At 48.8% G+C, this 7,026-nt stretch overlaps 1 pseudogene; it reads right to left on the reverse strand.

Annotated features, from left to right (window-relative positions):
- Positions 1-4,398: 4,398 nt before the first annotated feature.
- On the reverse strand, positions 4,399-6,022 carry LOC111828342 (annotated as a pseudogene).
- Between the last annotated feature and the right edge of the window lie 1,004 nt (positions 6,023-7,026).

Below are 7,026 nucleotides of genomic sequence, written 5' to 3' on the forward strand. Positions count from 1 at the left end.
TGTGTCCCCGTTTGAGAGATGGAGACACAGTAGTGCCAAGTCATGACACAACCTAGCTGAGCCATGTAGGCAGCATGTGGTAGATCTCTGATCAGAGTCAGAACCAGTTTACTCCTGCTTCCTCAAAGCCGTCCTCTCTGGTAGGATCAGGAGGTCCTACTATCTCTCCACACTTTCAAAGAGGTGGCTGCTCCTGCTGGAACCACTGAGGGCTGTCAGGGCGAGGCCTGGATGGTCCTTGGATCTGTTAGGGCAGGTTTGTTACCACAATGACCTTCAATTTAATAAATGTTTATTAAGCACTTACTATGTGTTAGGAACTACTCTAGAAGCTGGAAACAGTGACTAAAACAAGAACCTTCTCTCAGAGCTTACTGTCTAAAAGAGAGACCCACCAGTGGAGTAATAAGGAGAGGGTTGTTGTCAGTCCTTGTCCTTGGGAGGTGTCTCAGCAATGACAAGGGTCTTTCTACCACATCTGAGAATGTCTGAATACTGGCTGATCTCAATGTAATGACATTCTACTCATTCATTTATTCTACCAGCTTCAAAATACTTGCTTGTCTACACTAGCCATTTCTCATAGCCCTTTTCAGAAAATTTCCACATGATTAATGTTACATTAAAAAAAAAAAACCCTCCACTTTGGATATGTTTGCGATAGATACTGCCCAGCTGTATCTGTCAATGGGTCATGCTGTGTGATTAATGAGTCAAAACAGAGCTCTGGAAATGCTGTCACTTTCCTCCACTAATGCAAGAGCTGTGGACGAGTCCCTGCACTGTCGCTGCTCCAAATTACAGCCGAGATCCACATCAGAGATCTGTGCATAGGGAGTCCTTGGGGGACAGCAGGTACCAGTGAGCTCCTCACAGAAGACTCCTCCGCAGCAGTTGGCTGACAGCGGGACCTTAAATCACTTCTGGGTTTCTTTTTCCTTTCTGCCACTGTTCATGCAACGTGTTTCTATTTTTCTAGGTGGTGCATTTGAGCACTGCATGGGGGAACTACCTTCATCATATTCTTAGGAAGTCTGGAATTGTCCCACGGTGAGACATGGCTCTACATGAGCCATAGCTCTCCATGTCCATGTGGACTTCATGGATATGACTCAGTGCCAGGGAGACTGTTACTGTGTGTGTGGACAACCTCTGCCTGGGGCTTGCCTGGGCACTCTCTATTTCTGCCTTTTTTAAACATGAATGCTCTGGGTTTTTATCCCCTGCTGTCTACAGCCCTCCACCAAAGAGAGAACAAGGCAATAATTAGGTTTTGCTTACTGAGCTACAACCACAGCCACTTGTCCTTGAGGTGGTGTCCAGTGCACCTTGGGTAGAGTTGGGTGGCTCATGTATGCTCTGATTCAGGTTTCTTGGTTTGGTCCTGCAGTCGGCCTGTCATAGTACTTGTGGTGGTTTAATTTCCTGAGGGCAGCCTTCTTCTTGTCTCTGCTGGTTCTAGGGCTCTTCATACACTGAAAGGACAAGCAGCTGCCATTTCCTTTACGTGTGTGTGTGTGTGTGTGTGTGTGTGTGCGCCCGCACATGCGCATGCGTGCAATTGATAAAGAAGGCCAGGCAGGGAATCTGAAGCTGGCTTTCAATTTTTGCTCCCTGGCAGGGGGAAACCATCAGACCTGTGTGGCCCACTGAGCAGCATCCCTTCAGGTTCGGTAGGACTTCATTTAAGTCAGCTCCTTGCTGTTCACATGCTCTAGGAGGCCTCAGATGTGCTACCTGGTTCCTTGGCCTGGCCCTGAATGCATGTGTTCTCTGTCTACCAATCAGCCAATTCTGGGCTCTGCTCCCTAGATTTTGGGGTGCTCCTTCCTCTGCTTCACAGGGTGATGGGGAGATTCTTTCTCTGACCCATGTGGACAGGAAGAGCAACTGACTGATCGAGATGGAGCTGAAAGTAGAGCCTTTTTGAGCAGAAACCAGGCTGCCATGACAGTCGGATCAGTATTACTCTATGAAATATTAATGAGCTATTACATCTGCTCCCTGGCCCAAGCAGTCAGTATTATATTGGCTTTTATACTTTGGCCAAATTGAGTGGGTTTTACAAAATGAGGCAGAGGGTTAAAATGTAGGTAATTGCTGGTATTAGGTTGTGGCTAAATGGGAAAATCAATGGTTGTCATTGGAGGGGCTGCCTTCAAGGGGCGGGGACCTCTTTCATGCTGACCTGCATGGCCCCATTGGAGACTCTGGAAGTATAGCCCTGTTTCCTTCCCATGAGGGACTGGGTGGACAGGCTTTGATTTTCCTCGGGGTGTCCTGCTGGTGGTCAGTATCCAGGAGAACACGTCTGCCTCTCCGTTTCCATGGGTACAACTCTGGTCCCAGCTGCCTCTGTCTCTGGGACTACTGAACGGTCTCCTGAGCTGAGTTCTCTGCGTCTACTGGCCTTGTTTCTTTTTTGTCTATTTTCCACTCTGCAGCTGGTGTACTGTAAATGAGACCATGCTTAAAACTCTTCAGTTGCATCCTTGCCTCAAACCACCTTGCTCCCCTGGCAAGGTGGTGAATTCTTCCCTGTCACAGGCCCTTGATAATCACAGTTCCCTCTGGCTAGAGAGTATGGATCTGTTACATTCTTCATATTTTCTCAAATGTCTGCTCTTCACATAAACTTTACTTGACTCTTATCTCATCTTATCTTATCATCTTTCACCTCCTTAACCCAACTCTGCCCTGGATACTCTCCACAATGTCATTCTTTATTTTTTTAAAATATATTTTTACTGACCTCAGAGAGGAAGGAAGAGGAAAAGAGAGATAGAAACATCAATGATGAGAAAATCATTGGTCGGCTGCCTCCTGCATGCCCCGAAACCTGGGTATGTGCCCTGACCAGGAATCGAACTGTGACCTCCTGGTTCATAGGTTGATGCTCAACCATTAAGCCATTCTGGCTGGGCCACAATGTCATTCTTTGCCATCAGAGCTGATTATCTGAAATTATCTTTGTTGTGATTGTGGTTGTTTCATAGACCATCACATCCATGAAGGAAGGATCTTGTCTCTCTGAGTGAGGACTATTGTTCCAATGCTCATAACTCAGCAGCCACTCAAGAAAACATACTGTTGAATGAATCTCTTTACAGAGCTCTAGGTTTGTGGGTACACCTGCAGCTGCTAGAGTCATTCCAAAGCCACACATGGTCAGCAGCATGACAATGGAAAGAAGCTTCTCGAAAATGTCGCCTCTGTATATTTTGGGGTTTGGTTATCTCTTGCAGATTAGGACATCAGTTTCCTCATCTCTAAATAAGAACAGTTTGAAATGGACTAGACGACCTCTTATGATTCTTCTGCTTGAGTTTTTATAATCTCAATGTGTGGCCCCTGCCCTTCAGGGATCCCCATCTGCTCAGATTCTAGAAGTGGGTAAATGCACAGATATTTGCGGCATCCCTGTAGATGCTGTGCATTTTATGACAGCTGTTCTGACCTTGCATTTTTTTGTTTTGAAGAAAACGTTTCTCCGATTTGGTTGTAGGTCTGGTTTAGAAAAGTTTAAATTTTTTGGACTTTTTCCTACCGACACTTTAACGCATTTTACAAAATATTTGATATCTATAGTTGTTTATAGCTTAGAGTGAGTTTGTTCTGATTCTCAAGATTAAGCCCTTTCAATGAAATCACAACTGATGACAGAGAGTCATGCTCAGGACCACTGAGCCAGACATTTTTTACAGGTAAGACTGGATGGTTTGGGCAGGAGCCACACACAAGAGCACGTGTGTAGGGAGCCCACACTGCAATCACCTTGGGGCCCGTGCCACAGGGGAGAGGCAGGGACAGGTTTCCTTGGAGGCCTGAGTGCAAGGCTCCTCTAGTCGTGGCCACACACCAACCAATGAGGGGCTGTCCCTCTGCTGTGCCACCCGGTGCTTCCTCTGCTTTGGGACCCCGCGTACAGGGAGGAAGGCTTAGCCTTTGCTGATGAGTATACGGCCATGAGACTCCTGCTCTGATTTGGGACACTAAGGCGTGCAGTGCCCATTTTTTGTTTCTGGAAAAGCCCCGTAGAGATCAAGTGTTGACCACACCCTAATTAAGTGTATGGAAGTTCACTATAGGAGTCATTTTCAGGGGTGAAGACTCCTTTGGAAAGACAAAGAAATCTGCTTTTGGGGCGACTGCAAGATGAGTGTAGTTTCTAGGGAGCTAACAATCATGAGGGACAGGAGCCACACTTGCTTTAAGAGCAATCAATCAACACTCAGTCTGGCTGTTTAACTGGTCCCCCGAGGAGCTTGAGGTGCAGCTAAGATGTCAGCTATAAAAGTAGTGATTCCATAGACTTGTTAGGTTACTTCACATCCTTCACTCTTCTCCGGCTGTACTAAGGGAGAATGGACGAGACCAAGGTTAAACAGAACACCACTCCTACCCAAGCATGGCCCTGCTGGTGGAGCCCGAGATGCAGGGCCGACCCTCTATCCTCCAGGGTTCTGACGGCTCCGCTCCAGACAGGCGCATAAAGAGGTCCCCAAGCTCTGCCATGTCGACATCGTCAGTGTGGGGGACATGCCGACTTCCCTGGTTCTCCATGGAACCAGAGCCGCACTGAATTGACGAACCTGACGGGGATTCAGGACTGAGCTGCTGCCGAGGTTTCTCAGGCTCTGCAGCACCATCAGGGTAAGCATGGCAGTAAAGACACTTGCTTCCAGATGGGCGGCCCCCTCGCCTTGCCCAGAGGCTTACAACCTTTCCCCGTTCCCTGTTTGACAGCTTCAATCAGCCCATTCCCTTTATTCTGATCTCCTACCAATACACACCGGGAATCACAAACTGATAGCACACGGCCTGCTAGACAAGACTGGACGGCGGGCTGTGGAACTCTTGGCACAACTCCACTGTCGGATGCAGGACGAGCAGTAGGTGTGGCTGATGTTGGGAGAGTCCCAATCCCAATCTCCTCCCTTGAGGATCACTTCATGCAGATGCTGCCCTTTGTCCGGACTTGCCTGGAAGCAAAGGCCTTACCCTCTCATGTTTGAGTGTTGCCATGCAGATCTCGCAAGCTGTCCTTTGCTCTGGGTCGAAGGGGTGCAGGTAAGGACAGATTTCACGCATGTCCCCATGCAGGTAGACACAGCATCCCTGCATCGCACTCTCCGGCCCACGGGGGCACAGTGGCTGCTCGCTGTGGGGGCTGCAGGCTTCTGAGCAATCTGGCCACTCCTCAGGGGCCCAGCAGGACTGGCTTCATCTCCGGGCCGCCCTGGTGTCACTGCCTCCTGGGGTACTCACCACACTGGGGCAAGCCTTCTCTTCAGCCATGCCGGAGAGAGTTGGGTCTCTAAGTACCAGTGCTCTCTTCCCCCCTGTTCCCCGGCTCATGCAAGTTGATTTTCACAACAGATGCAGTGAGGTCAGATGGAGGGTGACTGCGGGGAGGGCACACGGTGGGGCACCGAGCCCACAGCATCACCAGCCGCTGCAGAGGCTCGTGTGATGGTACCTGCGAGTGCACAGGCGCAGTAGCCCTCCTGCCAGTACCTGCAGATGCTGGATGGCTTGCTCTTTGCCAAGTCCTGGGAGAACAGGCATCGGCTGCCTTCCTGACACACACCAGGCAGAACCTACCTGCAGGGACCTGCTTGGTGTGCATGGGGGTCACCTGTGCTGAGCCACTGTGGGAGCCAGGCCGGCTTTGGCAACGGCCACTGAATGGAATTTCCTACCCAGAGTTGTCAAGATCAGACTGTCCAGAGAGAAAGGGGCTTCACTCTACCACGGTTCCTTGCAGCCCATCAGGCTATGAGCTGCCAGGAGGCTGAGAGGAAGCAGCTTGGAAAGTCTGAGCCTCGCAGATACTGCGCTTTGTCCCGACTGGCCTGGGAGGCAAAGGAGGAGGTAAGGGCATGAGTCTGACATGACGGAAGATGCAGAACACTTGTCAGGACAAATTTAAGTCCTTTCTCACCTCATGTGGAAACTCACACTTGTAGGGGCTGGCCTTGTGCTGCACACTGTGCCAAGTGATCCATATTTTCTGTTTCATTTAGTCCTGACAACATTGCAGGAAGCAGGATTTTATTTTTAAATTACCACTGCATGGATTGGGCTCTTTAAAAAGGTTATCAATTTTGCCCAAAGTTACACAATCAATACCTAGAGGTGAAATGTTTCCGTTTTCATCTGCCCTGGCCGGGGATGGTGTCACCGAGGCCCTTCCATAGGAATTGACCTCGCTGAGTTTTTCTTACCTGCCAGGCTGGCAGAGGGATCGCGGGCTTTTGTAACTGACATAATCACAGCGTTGATTAAGAAACATGGAATCTGTCAATTTAATTAAGTAGCTAAGGATAGCACCCCAATCTCAGACTATTCACTTCGGGCAAAGTTGATGTGGAAGAGTGAGCTGGCCTGTGGTCTGGGGGCTCCTCTTCTAGGAGATTTGGAAGCTGAATAAATTTTTTTCAACAATTCACTTTATCTATCAGGGACTCAATCCCATTCATATAGGAAATGCATGGAAACTGTTCTCCCCATGCCAGTTTTCTGCGGAAATAGAGACCTGAACAGACTCAGAGACAAATCCTGGTACAGGCACACTTCTGGAAAATTCCAATCTGCTCTATTTTTGTTGTAATCAATAGATCTGTGTTTTAAACAGCAGGCATTTATTAGGCTCCCACTGTGTGCTCACACTGTGTTAGAAGCTATGGGGACTATAGATCAGGAGAAGCTGTCCCTGCATTTATGACACTTTTTGTGGTATGTGTGCTGAGAAAACCTTTCAGAGCACAGCGCTGAGAACACACGAGGCCCCCACAGTGAGGCCGCAGGGGAGCATTAGGGTGGGATGGGCTGGGCTATTGAAGGGGAAATGGCACAGGCAGTCAGCATTTGAGTTCAATTTCCTTCTAACTCCCTCTGCAATGAGCAAGTTGCTTAACCAACTCGAGTCCCAGTTCCTTACCTGTAAATAGTCTCATACAGAAGGAGAGAATCCAGTGAGATCTACAGAGTGAAGCATCGAACTCAACCCAGTAAACACTTGTG

Source organism: Myotis lucifugus, unplaced genomic scaffold (genome assembly GCF_000147115.1).
Source record: "Myotis lucifugus unplaced genomic scaffold, Myoluc2.0 scaffold_335, whole genome shotgun sequence".
Classification (NCBI taxonomy): Eukaryota; Metazoa; Chordata; class Mammalia; order Chiroptera; family Vespertilionidae; genus Myotis; species Myotis lucifugus.